Source organism: Coregonus clupeaformis, chromosome 26 (assembly GCF_020615455.1).
Source record: "Coregonus clupeaformis isolate EN_2021a chromosome 26, ASM2061545v1, whole genome shotgun sequence".
In the NCBI taxonomy this organism is placed as follows: domain Eukaryota; kingdom Metazoa; phylum Chordata; class Actinopteri; order Salmoniformes; family Salmonidae; genus Coregonus; species Coregonus clupeaformis.
Genome location: NC_059217.1, coordinates 24,190,572 through 24,208,031, shown reverse-complemented (window position 1 = coordinate 24,208,031; position 17,460 = coordinate 24,190,572). Strand labels below are relative to the sequence as shown.

Below are 17,460 nucleotides of genomic sequence, written 5' to 3'. Positions count from 1 at the left end.
TCCAGCACCACAGCCATGGAGCCCCAGGCCTCCCCAGGCACAAGGCGCCGCAGACGCACACTGCCTGCAGTAACTCCATCTATAAAACAACCACTCTGAAAAAACAACCCCAACTCAAAAGCAACAAAGACATACATAAAAGCTGTGTTTTATGAGTTTTGATTTATTTGTTTTTCACTTTTATTCTGCCTACTCGCTTCTAACTATTTTACATAATGTTGATTTCTACAGTCCGAATGTAGTGCTATGATGAATTCTTGTGTGGCTTAATTTTTTGTGATTAATCATATACCGGGGAAAGGGAGACAGTGTGTTTCTGTTCTAAAAAGTGCCCTCGCACTGAGCACTTATAATTGTCACCCGCTACCAGCTCTGCTGCCTTGGCTTGGCTTGAGATCACTGTGTCAATTATATATATTTTTTCAATGTTAATTATCTTATGAACCGAGAAAATTATAGAATGATTCATGTCAGATCTTGACTTTATTAAGGGAGGAACGCTAGTAAAAATGTTGTGGGGTTGGAAGAGGGATATCATTATTACTGATATGTATTGATCCCCCACACTACCCTGCACCACCCCATATTGAGTTACTGGTCTGCAGTAATTTGTAATGGGCATTCACTGCAGTTGCAGTGGAGATATCCTATTTTGTGATGGCTGGATAATGTGATCAGGAGCATTTTAAGCTGCTGTTTTTGGTCCTCTGAAATTACATCTCCTCAGAACCCTCTTTCCTATTTGATTTGATTAGAAGAACGAACTGCCCTGCTGGTTTTGTTTGCTTCCTGCCGCAGACAGTTAACCTTGACATGGCAGACTTGTCCTGCAAGTCCCATCTTCTCAAAATAAGCGGTGTATGACTCAACATCCTGTGGGAAGCCAACAAGCACTGCCAAGCTTCTCTGTTCTCTCTGAATCAGAAGAACACTCATATGTCTAATGCAAAATGTAATTAGCATAACTGATTCTGGATGACTTCTAGAATATTAGGTAGTATACTACTAGCTACACTGAACAAAAATATAAACGCAACATGTAAAGTGTTGGTCCCATGTTTCATTAGCTGAAGTAAAAGATCCCAGAAATGTTCCATATGCACAAAAAGCATATTTCTCTAAAATGTTGTGCACAAATTTGTTTACATCCCTGTTAGTGAGCATGTCTCCTTTGCCAAGATAATCCGTCCACCTGACAGGTGTGGCATATCAAGAAGCTGATTAAACAGCATGATCATTACACAGGTGCACCTTTTGCTGGGGACAATGAAAGGCCACTCTAACATGTGCAGTTTTGTCACACAACACAATGCCACAGATGTCTCAGATTTTGAGGGAGTGTGCAATTGGCATGCTGACTGCGGAAATGTCCACCAGAGCTGTTGCCAGAGAATTTAATGTGCATTTCTCTACCATAAGTCGCCTCCAACGTCATTTTACAGAATTTGGCAGTACATCCAACCGGCCTCACAACCACAGACCATGTGTATGGCGTCGTGTGGGTGATCAGTTTGCTAATGTCAACGTTGTGAACAGAGTGCCCCATGGTGGTGGTGGGGTTATGGTATGGGCAGGCATAAGCTATGGACAACAAGCACAATTGCATTTTATCTATAGCAATTTGAATGCACAAAAATACAGTGACAAGATCCTGAGGCCCATTGTGAGGCCCATTTTTTTAAGGTATCTGTGTCCAACAGATGCATATCTGTATTCCCAGTCATGTGAAATCCATAGATTAGGACCTAATGAATTTATTTCAATTGACTGATTTCCTCATATGACCTGTAAAATATTTGAAATTGTTGCATGTTGCGTTTATATTTTTGTTCAGTGTAGTAGTATAATTCTACAACTATTATTAGCGGTATTTGTATTACTTTTATGATTAAATTAATATTTTAATTTGCCATTGAAAACTGTGGTACTTACACAGGCCTAAATGTGCCGTAGCTGTATGAACTGAAAGAGAAATGTCTTCATCTCAGGAGTAGCCAAGAGCATTTCCATGAACAATAATAAATGCAAAGATATTAAAGTACTGTCAGGCAGCATCATCTCTGAATACCGCAACATATTGTAGGAAAACACTCACACTTACAGCTCACAGTTGCCGCTGCCAAACTTTGTAACACTCACTGTGCAGTGCGAGGTTCTGTCAGAAACTCTGGCGTCAGGAAACATATTTATTTCCTCCCTGCCTCTTGTCCCAAGGGAGCTGTTTAGTGTGAAGGCAGTGATTTGTGGGAGTGAGGGTTTTGCACATTCCGAGAATCAGAAGTGTGCATGTGGAAGCTGAGTGTTAGGTGGCGGTGGCAGTGAAAGGCGAGCCGATCTGTGCAATGCTGTGCTGTGCTGTGTGGCAGACAGGGCGCGGCACGGCGTGCTGGGGTGTAGGGAGGAGGTGAAAGCTGAGAGCTCGCCCTTGTGCTCCCCAGACGCTGGCAACGAGGAGGGGGAGAGCTGCTCACATTCTGCTGAACCAACAGCCATCGCTCCCCGCTCAACACTGCTCTCCTCTCCCCTGCTTTTTATGGTGAAGCAGCCAGGTCACCTTCTCAGCTGGTAAATGTAATACTGGGGAGAAAAAAAGAAAAGAAGAGGGGGAAAAATGAAGTCATAGATATGTTATGGTATGGATTTTGAGCTGGGCTGAGGCTCAGGGACAGTGGTGCAGATGGACAGCTGCTGAGGACTCAACTAGAGTTGATGCTTAATACGGCAAGATTAAAGGCCCAGTGCAGTCAAAAACATGATTTTCCTGTGTTTTATATATTTTCCATTTATGAGGTTGGACTAATACTGTGAAAATGTGAAAATTATGATAATGCCCTTTTAATGTAAGAGCTGTATGAAAAGACAGCCGGACATTTCAGCCTATTTTGGTGGGATAGAGTTTTGGCCAATTAGTTAATAGACCAATAACTGCCAATAACAGTTTTCAGTTTTCCCCTCCCCACTCAGACCACTCCCAGACAGTCCTAGCAAAATTCCTGCTTGAGAAATTGCTCTTTGCTAAGAAGCTATTGTTTCTTTTTGACCATTTTAATTTAAAACAATCACAGTAAGGTACTTAATTGTTATCCAGAAATGATGTGATATTGCGATAAAAATGTCTGCATTGGACCTTTAATAAGAGTATGGGAATAAACACACACATAAATACCCAGTAAACAAAAATTGCCTCTGTGAATGTTCCCAGAACATTCGTTAGGTTGTGGCAAATGTTTTCATAACACAAAAACTGTCCAGTTGTGCTGATGATTATACAATATTTGTATAAAACATTCTCCTGACGTTGCAAGAATGTTCCCAGAACACATTTTGTCTGTTATTTAAAGGTTCCCAGAATGTTTCATTAGGTTGTGGGAACAGTCTGGTGGAAACATTGTTGGGACAGCACAAAAAATATGTCCCCAAAACAGAAACTGTCCAGTTGTGCAGATGATTATACAATGTTTATTTTAGGGCGCAAAAACATTCACCTAATGTTACAACAACGTTCCCAGAACAATTTGTTTTATGTTCTTTAATAGTTCCTAACACATTTATTTGGGTTGTGGTAACATTGTGTGCACTTGACAAGAGATATGTTGCCAAAACACAAAAACTGTCCAATTGTGCTGATGATTACAATGTTTCTATTAGATCGAGAGAAAAAAATTAAATGTCTGATGTTGCAAAAACATTCCCAGAACAAATGTTTTATGTTCTTTAAAAGTTCTTAAAACATTTATTTAGGTTGTGGGAACATTGTGGAGATAGAGTCCCAAAACACTAAAACTGTCCAGTTGTGCTGACATTCAGACAATGTTTGTATCAGGGTGCACAAAACATTCCTTTGATGTTTTAAGAATGTTGACAGAACAGCCATTATGAGTTCTTTAAAGGTTTCCAAAACATATATTTAAGTTGTGGGAACAGTGTGGGTACATTACAAGTGATGGGTTCCCAAAACACAAAATCTGTCCAGTTGTGACATTCTTACAATGAGTGTATCAGGGTGCACAAAATATTCCCTCAATGTTCTTAGAATGTTATTCCTATGTTCCCAGAATTATACAATAAAGTTTTGAACAGTCCATGGAGGTTTATTTCGTGTGGAAGTGTTATCTTACTGTTGAGGTTAGTTGTACAATAATCCACGCAGAAACACATATGCCTATGAAAATGATTTGGAATCACATGACAATTTATTACACAGTTCTTGTACAAACATAGTTTTACCGTATTTTGTTGATAATCGCAAGCGGGGTTGAAACCTGGGAGCTTTGGAGTGTTATCCCTGGAATTAATCCACTGCGCCACTGGGATGGGACTAACACAAATATAAAGCTATTTACACCTTTACTCTGACTTCCAGGTTGGGGTATTTGTCTTTGCAAAAGCGAGGATAGCTAAATCTAGAAAAGTATCCTCTATTATTTCTAACTCTACTAATCTTCTTTATATACTTTAAAGTTGGGATGTTTTGACTTATTTTCCCTACAAACTTGATTTCAGAAATCATGTTAAATTATTGCCTGGCAGGTTGCGGTGAGGTGTGCATAGATGTGCGTATGTACTAAGACATACAGTGGGGAAAAAAAGTATTTAGTCAGCCACTATTTGTGCAAGTTCTCCCACTTAAAAAGATGAGAGAGGCCTGTAATTTTCATCATAGGTACATGTCAACTATGAAAGACAAATTGAGAAAAAAAAATCCAGAAAATCACATTGTAGGATTTTTAATGAATTTATTTGCAAATGATGGTGGAAAATAAGTATTTGGTCACCTACAAACAAGCAAGATTTCTGGCTCTCACAGACCTGTAACTTCTTCTTTAAGAGGCTCCTCTGTCCTCCACTCGTTACCTGTATTAATGGCATCTGTTTGAACTTGTTATCAGTATAAAAGACACCTGTCCACAACCTCAAACAGTCACACTCCAAACTCCACTATGGCCAAGACCAAAGAGCTGACAAAGGACACCAGAAACAAAATTGTAGACCTGCACCAGGCTGGGAAGACTGAATCTGCAATAGGTAAGCAGCTTGGTTTGAAGAAATCAACTGTGGGAGCAATTATTAGGAAATGGAAGACATACAAGACCACTGATAATCTCCCTCGATCTGGGGCTCCACGCAAGATCTCACCCCGTAGGGTCAAAATGATCACAAGAACGGTGAGCAAAAATCCCAGAACCACACGGGGGGACCTAGTGAATGACCTGCAGAGAGCTGGGACCAAAGTAACAAAGCCTACCATCAGTAACACACTACGCCGCCAGGGACTCAAATCCTGCAGTGCCAGACGTGTCCGCCTGCTTAAGCCAGTACATGTCCAGGCCTGTCTGAAGTTTGCTAGAGTGCATTTGGATGATCCAGAAGAGGATTGGGAGAATGTCATATGGTCACATGAAACCAAAATATAACTTTTTTGGTAAAAACTCAACTCGTCGTGTTTGGAGGACAAAGAATGCTGAGTTGCATCCAAATAACACCATACCTACTGTGAAGTATGGGGGTGGAAACATCATGCTTTGGGGCTGTTTTTCTGCAAAGGGACCAGGACGACTGATCCGTGTAAAGGAACGAATGAATGGGGCCATGTATCGTGAGATTTTGAGTGAAAACCTCCTTCCATCAGCAAGGGCATTGAAGATGAAACGTGGCTGGGTCTTTCAGCATGACAATGATCCCAAACACACCGCCCGGGCAATGAAGGAGTGGCTTCGTAAGAAGCATTTCAAGGTCCTGGAGTGGCCTAGCCAGTCTCCTGATCTCAACCCCATAGAAAATCTTTGGAGGGAGTTGAAAGTCTGTGTTGCCCAGCGACAGCCCCAAAACATCACTGCTCTAGAGGAGATCTGCATGGAGGAATGGGCCAAAATACCAGCAACAGTGTGTGAAAACCTTGTGAAGACTTACAGAAAACGTTTGACCTGTGTCATTGCCAACAAAGGGTATATAACAAAGTATTGAGAAACTTTTGTTATTGACCAAATACTTATTTTCCACCATAATTTGCAAATAAATTCATTAAAAATCCTACAATGTGATTTTCTGGAATTTTTTTTCTCATTTTGTCTGTCATAGTTGACGTGTACCTATGATGAAAATTACAGGCCTCTCTCATCTTTTTAAGTGGGAGAACTTGCACAATTGGTGGCTGACTAAATACTTTTTTTCCCCACTGTATAGCCATAGTTTAGATTATAATTTAAGGATTTCATTACAAAGGGAAATTAAATCCACTAGAAACATTAGGATCCTGTTGGCACAGCAGACTACGTAGCCTACAGGGCTTTAAGTTCAAATCTACTTGATTACCATTCTTTAAAAAAGCTATAGAGACCGGTGTGTTTGGTCAATACCCTAATAAAATATAATGATGTAAGAAGATTGAAATGCCATTTGTTTAAAAGTTTGACAACTATATATAATAATGTTAAATTCCATTCCTTACTAGATTTGTGTATATTGGGTATATGTTGTGAAATTGTTAGATATTACTTGTTAGATATTACTGCACTATCGGAGCTAGAAGCACAAGCATTTCGCTACATCTGCAATAACATCTGCTAAGCACGTGTATGTGTCAAATAAAATTTGATTTGATTTGATGTTACAGTGAGGGAAAAAAGTATTTGATCCCCTGCTGATTTTGTACGTTTGCCCACTGACAAAGACATGATCAGTCTATAATTTTTATGATAGGTTTATTTGAACAGTGGGAGACAGAATAACAACAACAAAAATCCAGAAAAACGCATGTCAAAAATATTATAAATTGATTTGCATTTTAATGAGGGAAATAAGTATTTGACCCCTCTGCAAAACATAACTTAGGACTTGGTGGCAAAACCCTTGTTGGCAATCACAGAGGTCAGACGTTTCTTGTAGTTGGCCACCAGGTTTGCATACATCTCAGGAGGGATTTTGTTCCACTCCTCTTTGCAGATCTTCTCCAAGTCATTAAGGTTTTGAGGCTGACGTTTGGCAACTCGAACCTTCAGCTCCCTCCACAGATTTTCTATGGGATTAAGGTCTGGAGACTGGCTAGGCCACTCCAGGCCCTTAATGTGCTTCTTCTTGAGCCACTCCTTTGTTGCCTTGGCCGTGTGTTTTGGGTCATTGTCATGCTGCAATACCCATCCACGACCCATTTTCAATGCCCTGGCTGAGGGAAGGAGGTTCTCACCCAAGATTTGACGGTACATGGCCCCGTCCATCGTCCCTTTGATGCGGTGAAGTTGTCCTGTCCCCTTAGCAGAAAAACACCCCCAAAACATAATGTTTCCACCTCCATGTTTGACGGTGGGGATGGTGTTCTTGGGGTCATAGGCAGCATTCCTCCTCCTCCAAACACGGTGAGTTGAGTTGATGCCAAAGAGCTCAATTTTGGTCTCATCTGACCACAACACTTTCACCCAGTTCTCCTCTGAATCATTCAGATGTTCATTGGCAAACTTCAGATGGCCCTGTATATGTGCTTTCTTGAGCAGGGGGACCTTGCGGGCGCTGCAAGATTTCAGTCCTTCACGGCGTAGTGTGTTACCAATTGTTTTCTTGGTGACTATGGTCCCAGCTGCCTTGAGATCATTGACAAGATCCTCCCGTGTAGTTCTGGGCTGATTCCTCACCGTTCTCATGATCATTGCAACTCCACGAGGTGAGATCTTGCATGGAGCCCCAGGCCAACGGAGATTTACAGTTCTTTTGTGTTTTTCCATTTGCAAATAATCGCACCAACTGTTGTCACCTTCTCACCAAGCTGCTTGGCGATGGTCTTGTAGCCCATTCCAGCCTTGTGTAGGTCTACAATCTTGTCCCTGACATCCTTGGAGAGCTCTTTGGTCTTGGCCATGGTAGAGAGTTTGGAATCTGATTGATTGATTCCTTCTGTGGACAAGTGTCTTTTATACAGGTAACAAACTGAGATTAGGAGCACTCCCTTTAAGAGTGTGCTCCTAATCTCAGCTCGTTACCTGTATAAAAGACACCTGGCAGCCAGAAATCTTTCTGATTGAGAGGGGGTCAAATACTTATTTCCTTCATTAAAATGCAAATCAATTTATAACATTTTTCCCTCACTGTACATTACACATCAATATTAGCAGAACATTGCAGCAAAGTTTTCAGAACTACTTCCATTATCGTTGAAGTATGTTTTACAGAATAACTTCATGAGTCTCACAGGAATGTTTCTTGTTTGTTGTTATACAGTAGGAGTTAGTAATAATATCTCCATCAACATTAGATGAATATTCCAGGAATGTTTTTTTAGAACAACTTCTATTGTTCCAACATTTTATTGCTGAAGTATGTTCAGGGAACGGTATTATAACCATCATGTAATAATGTCATACTAGAACTTTATGAGACCATTGTAGGAATATTCACTGCTTGTTGTTATAGGTGTTTTGAATAACATATCCATCAACATTAGCAGAATGTTTCTGTAATGTTTCCTCAGAACCACTTCTATTGCTCCCACATTTTGTTGTGGCAGTATATTCTAAGAACTGTACCGGAACATTGTGATATTACATTATTTGGCAATCTAATGAGAACCTAAGGGTAATGTTTTGTGGTAGTTTCTACAGATGTTGTGAACAACATTTTAGTGAATGTTAAGAGAACATTCCAAGGATATTTCATTTCAAACATTTTCTTAGAAAAAAATATTTGGTGATCAAAAACATTCTTTGAATGTTTGTGGGACATTATCATCTTAATGTTAGCTCAAACCCTAACTTAATGGGAATGTTAGCTAATGTAATGGGTATGTTCCCGGTTGGCTGGGCGGTTTGTTGTTATCAATACACGTAATTGGTTGTTAGGCCTATACAGGATCTTAATTTGACCACCCTGTTGCAGGAGAAATGTTCCTGCGCTTTAGGAAATGAAAACTTGTAGTGTACTTGAGGTTTAAAAATGCTTCTAAAGTTTGTAATTTTCACTTTAAAATGTTAGACTTCATTTACCCTAACGAAAAAAATTTCAACCCATACAAAAATGTCCATTATATATAATCCACATAGTAATTCACATTTCCTGTTGTTGCAGGATTATTTTCCTGCTATGAGAAACTGGTCAAATTAAGATCATATACCTGGGTAGGTGTCTCGGATGACATCTCCATTAATGTTAGTGGAACGTTCCAGTAATGTTCAATTTAATTGAATCCAGACATGATTGTTGAAGAATGTTTAGGTAACGCTATTGAAACAACCATGTCATAACGTCACACTATAACTTTGAGAGCATTGCGGAAATATTCCCTGCTTGTTGTTATGGGTGTTTTTAATAACATCTCCATCAACATTAGCAGAATGTTCCGGTAATGTTTTTTCAGAACCATTTTGATTGCTCTCACATTTTGTTGTGGCAGTATGTTCTAAAAACATGAATGGTACAATGTGTTATTACAGTACCTGGAAACCTAATGAGAATGTTTGTGAAATGTTCTGTGGTGGTTGTTACGGATTTTAGTGAACGTTAGGAGAACATTCCAAGCAAGGCCCACCTCACAGGCAAAACATTTTAGTGGTCCCCCTCTTGATGGATGATAGAAAAATGTATGTTTTAATGTTAATTACTACACATTTTGCCATGGGGTGAAGAGAAAAATTTGCAATTTTATAGCTAATTTCCTGCAATTCTACCCATTTTGCCATGGGGTGGAGATAATTATTTTCAGTTTTAAAGCTAATTTCCTGCAATTCTACACATTTTGCCATGACTAATGCCATGTTAATGTTATCTCATGTGAGAGTCAATGGGGCCCCCCTAGAGTCCAAATAGGAGATGTTTGGTTCAAACCGCCATGTCTTTGTGAGACACGGTGTGGGTGAACGGATGATCTCCGCATGTGTAGTTCCCACCGTAAAGCATGGAGGAGGAGGTGTTATGGTGTGGGGGTGCAGTGGTCTAAGGCACTGCATCACAGTGCTAACTGTGCCACTAGAGATCCTGGTTCGAATCCAGGCTCTGTCGCAGCCGGCCGCGACCGGGAGACTCATGGGCGGCGCACAATTGGCCCAGCGTTGTCCAGGGTAGGGGAGGGAATGGCCGGCAGGGATGTAGCTCAGTTGATAGAGCATGGCGTTTGCAACGCCAGGGTTGTGTGTTCGATTCCCACGGGGGGCCAGTATAAAAAATAATAATAAAATGTATTCACTAACTGTAAGTCGCTCTGGATAAGAGCGTCTGCTAAATGACTAAAATGTAAAAATGTAAATGTGCTTTGCTGGTGACACTGTCTGTGATTTATTTAGAATTCAAGGCACACTTTACCAGCATGGCTAGCACAGCATTCTGCAACGATACGCCATCCCATCTGGTTTGGGCTTAGTGGAACTATCATTTGTTTTTCAACAGGACAATGACCCAACACACCTCCAGGTTGTGCAAGGGCTATTTTACCAAGAAGTAGAGTGATGGAGTGCTGCATCAGATGACCTGGCCTCCACAATCCCCCGACCTCAACCCAATTGAGATGGTTTGGGATGAGTCGGACGGCAGAGTGAAGGAAAAGCAGCCAACAAGTGCTCAGCATATGTGGGAACTCCTTCAAAACTGTTGGAAAAGCATTACAGGTGAAGCTGGTTGAGAGAATGCCAAGAGTGTGCAAAGCTGTCATCAAGGCAAAGGGTGGCTATTTGAAGAATCTCAAATATAAAATATATTTTGATTTGTTTAAAAAATAAAATGTTACTACATGATTCTATATGTGTTATTTCAAAGTTTTGATGTCTTCACTATTATCCTACAATATAAAAAATTTACAAAAAACTTTGAATGAGTAGGTGTGTCCAAACTTTTGACTAGTACTGTATGGTACTGTATATATATATATATATATATATATATATATATATATATATATATATATATATATATATATATATATATCACTCAGTGTAGAAAATGTTAGGAACACCTAAAATTGAGTTGCACCCCATTTTGCCCTCAGAACAGTCTCAGTTCGTTGGGGCATGGCCTCTACAAGGTGTCGAAAGCATTCCACAGGGATGCTGGCACATGTTGACTCCAATGCTTCCCACAGTTGTGTCAAGTTGGCTGGATGTCTTTTGGGTGATGGACCATTCGTGATACACACGGGAAACTGTTGAGCGTGAAAAACCCAGCAGCGTTGCAGTTCTTGACACAAACCGGTGCGCCTGGCACCTACTACCATACCCCGTTCAAAGGCACTTAAATATTTTGTCTGGCCCATTCACCCTCTGAATGGCACACATAAACAATCCATGTCTCAATTGTCTCAAGGCTTAAAAATCATTTTTTAACCTGTCTCTTCCCCTTCATCCACACTGATTTTAAGTGGATTTAACAAGTGACATCAATAAGGGATCATAGCTTTTTCATGGAAAGAGCAGGTGTTCTTAATGTTTTGTGTACTCATTGTATATATATTTATTTATTTTTGGTCGGGGCTCCCTAGCGGCCTGGGGCTCTAAGAAACCGTTTATGCCTTGAGCTGGCCCTGATTCCAATGATATTTTTTTTTTCTTCATATTTTTATCTGGAAAAATAAACATTTTGTTATGTTTTTTGGGATGTTTTTGGGATGTTATCATCCTAATGTTAGATAAAACCCTAACTTGAACTTAATGGGAATCTTAGGTAATGTTCTGGCAATGTTCCCGGTTTGCTAGGTATGCTGTGGCATGTACGGCTCATTAGCAAGCAGGTTACCTTTTTCCAGCTGTGAGTTTGATTAATTTAGATTTGAATGATACAACAGAAAACATAGCTTCAAGCTGAGATAACAGTGACCGAGAGTAACAACAACAACAACATAGCTTGGCTTGCAGACAATATGGAATAATTTTATATATATTACAGACATACAGTGCATTCGGAAAGTATTCAGACCCCTTGACTTTTTCCATATTTTGTTATGTTACAGCCTTATTTTAAAATGGATTAAATACCCCATAATGACAAAGCAAAAACAGATTTTTTGAAATGATTGCAAATGTGTATATAAAAAAATAAAATACAAATATTACATAAGTATTCAGACTCTTTACTCAGTACTTTGTTGAAGCATCTTTGGCAGCGATTACAGCTTTGAGTGTTCTTGGGTATGACGCTACAAGCTTGGCTCACCTGTATTTGGGGAGTTTCTCCCATTCTTCTCTGCAGATCCTCTCAAGCTCTGTCAGGTTGGATGGGGAGCGTCACTGCACAGCTATTTTCAGGTCTCTCCAGAGATGTTCAATCGGGTTCAAGTCCGGCTCTGGCTGGGCCACTCAAGGACATTCAGAGACTCCTGTGTTGTCTTGGCTGTGTGCTTAGGGTCGTTGTCCTGTTGGAAGGTGAACCTTCGCCCCAGCCTGAGGTCCTGAGCGCCTCTGGAGCAGATTTTCATTAAGGATCTCTCTGTACTTTGCTCAGTTCATCTTTCCCTCGATCCTGACTAGTCTCCCAGTCCCCTGCCGCTGAATAACATCCCCACAGCATGATGGTGCCACTACCATGCTTCACCGTAGGGATGGTGCCAGGTTTTCTCCAGACGGGACGCTTGGCATTCAGGCCAAAGAGTTCAATCTTGGTTTCATCAGACCAGAGAATCTTGTTTCTCATGGTCTGAGAATCCTTTAGGTGCCTTTTGGCAAACTCCAAGCGGCTGTCATGTGCCTTTTACTGAGGAGTGGCTTCCATGTGGCCACTCTACCATAAAGGTCTGATTGGTGGAGTGCTGCAGAGATGGTTGTCCTTCTGGAAGGTTCTCCCATCTCCACAGAGGAACTCTGGAGCTCTGTCAGAGTGACCATCAGGTTCTTGGTCACCTCTCTGACCAAGGCCCTTCTCCCCGATTGCTCAGTTTGGCCGGGTGGCCAGCTCTAGGAAGAGTCTTGGTGGTTCAAAACTTCTTCCATTTAAGAATGATGAAGGCCACTGTGTTCTTGGGGACCTTCAATGCTGCAGAAATGTTTTGGTACCCTTCTCCAGATCTGTGCCTCGACACAATTGAATCACGGAGCTCTGCGGACAATTCCTTCGACCTCATGGCTTGTTTTGTTGCTCTGACATGCACTGTCAGCTGTGGGACCTTATATAGACAGGTGTGTGCCTTTCCAAATCATGTCCAATCACTTGCATTTACCACAGGTGGACTCCAATCAAGATGTAGAAACATCTCAAGGATGATAAATAGAAACAGGATGCACCTGAGCTCAATTTCGAGTCTCATAGCAAAGGGTCTGAGTACATATGTAAATAAGATATTTCTGTTTTTTATTTTTAATAAGTTTGCAAAAATGTCTAAAATCATGTTTTCTCTTTGTCATTATGGGGTATTGTGTGTAGATTGATGAGGGGAAAAAAGTAATGTAATACATTTTAGAATAAGGCTGTAACGTAACAAGATGTGGAAAAAGTCAAGGGGGCTGAATATTTTCTGAATGCACTGTATGAGGATTTATGTTTTTACCAAATATTTTGCAATTGGACCCCATGCCAGATTTGACAACAACACCTTTTATGGCTATTCCTTTCACTGTTCTGTGCATTGGTCTGTAGTGTGCCCAGTACCTGAAACTTTTGGCTCCCTGGATTGTTGTTTGTGTACTTTTCATGTTTTTTTCCCTATAAGAAACTGTCTGTGTGAGTATTCTTTGAAACAGTACAGTATATTGAACTGTTTTGCTTATGTAAGAAACTCTCTGACATGTAGTCTAAAATAACCTTTTTGGTATTTTTGCTGTGACTGGCATTTTAGAATGGTTTGCATGCTGGAGCTCTCTGTGGAGCAGGATGATGGTCTGTGGCAGTCAGAAAAGAGAAAACACACAGACAGAAAGGGAGGGAGAGATAAATATATTGGCTCTACTGGGACTCTTAGTGTCTGTATAGCAAAACTAGTGCTAACCATACAAGGTGACGACTGCCCATGCACCTCATACGAGCCTCTGTTTTCATTTTTTGTACTAGTACTACACTTAAACCTGGTTACAGTTAGGTCATAATTGTAGGTTGTTGAATTGTAGGTGTAATTCTGAAGAGGTATTTAGTTATGGGAATGTAAGTTATGATTCTAATATTCCATTTGGGAGACCCCTGATCATCATCATCGTCATCATCATCATCATCCTCATCATCATCATCATCACCATCCTCATTATCTGCAGAAACATTAAAGCCATATAGTCCAGCTACATCCTATCATAACAACAGAATAGTGCCATACACAAATTACAAAGCATCAATGTAATTTTGTACAGATTAATCAGTGAAATGAATCTGTTATCCCCCTAAGGCAAGCTCAACTATGAAAAGGAGACTGATTGGAAAACACAGTATGGAGCCTAGTCTCGTGTAGCCATATCTCCAAATCAAGACTTTGTCGCCCCTCCTTTGGAGGTCTGGAGAATTTGGTATTAGCCGAAACGTCTAGAATGGTCCGCTGGCTTCCAGCAACTACAGCAAATGTTTATGCCCGTAGAAGGAGCGCTGAGTGTTATGTTCGTCACGGTGAGAGACGTTATGGCGTGTCTACTTGCAGGCATGGTAAAAGCTTTTTTAGTATATCAATATTGTGGCCGACAGTTAGCCATTTATTGACATTGAAAGTCACCACAAACACAGCATACATCAACATATTATGATGGGGTTTTAATCAGCGATTTCCTGGCCATCTTCACGCACTGTTGCTCCTACGGCACTAATCTTAGTGAGCAGTGAGAACCTTTTCAGCTCCGGCCAAGCAAGGCATTTGGTTTGTGGCTTCCACCCCTTTGTAGCTACCTTCTGCCATAGACTTCACCAGGCTTTCCGATTAGGGAGGCCTGGTTCTCGACGAGGCTACATGGAGCCCAACATCCTTCTGAATGCCCTGTTGCTGAGAGATTGTGCATCAGCCAGGTCCACTCAGTGACTGCAGAAGAGCAGGCTGAGTGCCCAGCCCAGCATCCAAACAGGGCTCACATATGGCGTGGACTGGCTCTACTGCCAGAGCTCCAGAGTTGGGAGAGGAGCGGGTGAATCATTGCTGGGTATTGTGTGGGCTGCAGCTGGCCCTTTGAAACCTGGCGCTACCTCCTGTTTCATCTCAGTACTGTCAAACTTACTTACGACCGCTGGTAATGGTATTCTATCTGAAAGTGTTCAAGTTGTTGCCCAAGGTACACATGGTTGTGTTTGCCGTCTGTCAGTCATCATAAATCTTCTCATGCCAGTTATTTCTTTATTTCAGTAGGCAGCAGTGTGAAGGGTCCTCACCTGGTGCAAAACGGAGCTGTGTTGATTAGTGACGGGGGGAAAAATGGATACAGTTACATATCGGAATATGTTTTCTCATGGCTCTCTCTTGTCCCTCTGCAGCAGACATATTGTGAGCAATATGTTTGGAACAGCGAATCGCAATAAAATCAAAGTATCGAATCACAATACATATAGAATCGTGAAAATCGCAATACATATCGTATCGACACCAAAGTATCGTGATAATATCATATCGTGAGGTCCCTGGCAATTCCCAGACCTAGTGTTGATGTGTGCGCATCTGTGGAGGTGGAGAGCTGAAGTGAGTGTTGAGGGAATACTAGGTGAAATGGAAGGGCTCATCAGAGATATTTGGTTATGCAGTAGTTGTAACATTCATATTCTTGCCATTTTGAGTCAACATTATTTATCTACCTGGCACAGTATTATATTAGAGCATTGAAATTGATACAGTAGCATACACGCCTACATCATAATGTTTATGTGCAATCACCTCCATGTAACCTCGCTGGCCCAGCATCAACACAGCCACTGCCAAGCTGCTCTCTGAGAGGGGCTCATACACACACACACGCATTTAGAGCTGTAACGTGAACATATAAACATCAACGGCTCCCCCTGTGGCAACTTTTAATATGCTTTTTGAATTCTCCTCTGTGCTCAGGGAGCTTTATGCTGTTTACTTCTAAAATAAATAGATATATCGGCTAGCAGCGCTGATGCCAACCCTTTTATGTTATTTTATTAACCGCTTGGTAACCTTGCTCAGGCAGAGGTTTTGACACAGCATAAAATTATTTTGGTGCAATGCACATAACCCTGGAATAGGGTTGTCAGATGAGAAATCTCTATCTGTTCCAAATGACAGGCAGATTTACGACATGTATTGACTAACTGCAGAATGCACTTTTTTGTACTGCTATAATTAATTTGCCATTATTTTTGCCAGACAAATATTCGTACAAACTGCTGAAAATGCCATGTTTTATACTCCTCAATCTAGACAGTTTTGTATTTGAGCTTTGATTCCAGTGACAGAAAAAGAAAGCCCTCTGACAAAATGGCTTCAGTCTATCTTAGTGTGTGTGGTATTTGAGCCCAAAAGAAGGTTAGAAATTAAAAAGAAATTAGAAATTGATTTCATAAATGAAAATATTTGTGCCAGAATCTAAATACGTTTGGGCAGTGGATCGCCCGCTGAGTGCTCTGGCTGGGGGGTTGGGTACGATAGGGTGAGGAGGGTGCTGCTGTTGGTTGCTGTGATTGGGCTACAGAGGTAATATTACAGTAAATATAAATTACAGTAATTTACTTTCAAACAACGTTTTTTTTGTGTTTGACACGTCCATTAACCCCAGCTAGAAATATCATACATTTTTCACCAATGAAGAAATTAGTCATTTGAGTGACTTTCATTACTGTCTGCTGCACAGGCGAAATGGAGCCAGATCTCATTGCCCATAGCCATCGCCAGACAGACACAGTGAGAGAGAGAGACTCACTGGCTTCTCTAGCGTGGCTTATCGGGGGCTTTATTGTTCCACACAATGCTGGGTAATTAGGTGTCCTCTGCTATGCCTGGCTCTTTTATAAAACTGGGGAGAAATAGACCTGTCAGTATTTGGGCACCAAAAAAATTCAACAAATGGTAAGCAGTAATTACTTTCTTTGTATACTGGTGATGCTTTGCATTGACAGGGATTCTTATAAAAAATACTTTCTCTGTTCTCTTTCAATTTGACCTTTATCTCTAAATGTGAGGCAGAACTCCAAAAATTGCATATGTAGCAAGAAGATTACTACCACTGTTATTAAACTGAACTGATGACACTCGTTGGAAGAGGAAGCAGTGTGAATTATGGAGCTATATTAACAACAAAGATATTGATAATGCTCAATATTATACACTGAGTATACCAAACATTAGGAACACCTTCCTAAAATTGAGTTGCATATCGCGGGGGCTGTTCAATGCTAATGTAGTACGCCACAGGATGTTTTTGTGCTGGTCAAGAGCAGTCAAGTCTGGGGTGAACCAGGGGCTATATCTGTTCTTAGTTCTGAATTTTTTGAATGGGGCATGCTTATTTAAGATGGAGAGGAAAGCACTTTTAAAGAACAACCAGGCATCCTCTACTGACGGAATGAGGTCAATATCCATCCAGGACACCCGGGCCAGGTCAATTAGAAAGGCCTGCTCGCTAAAGTGTTTTATGGAGCGTT

General features: G+C 40.9%; 1 protein-coding gene across 1 annotated transcript in view; it reads left to right on the top strand.

Moving 5' to 3' along the window:
• LOC121540249 (cytosolic carboxypeptidase 6-like) overlaps nt 1-17,460 on the top strand; it is a 499,145-nt gene that overhangs the window by 165,440 nt on the left and 316,245 nt on the right. The window lies entirely within an intron of this gene.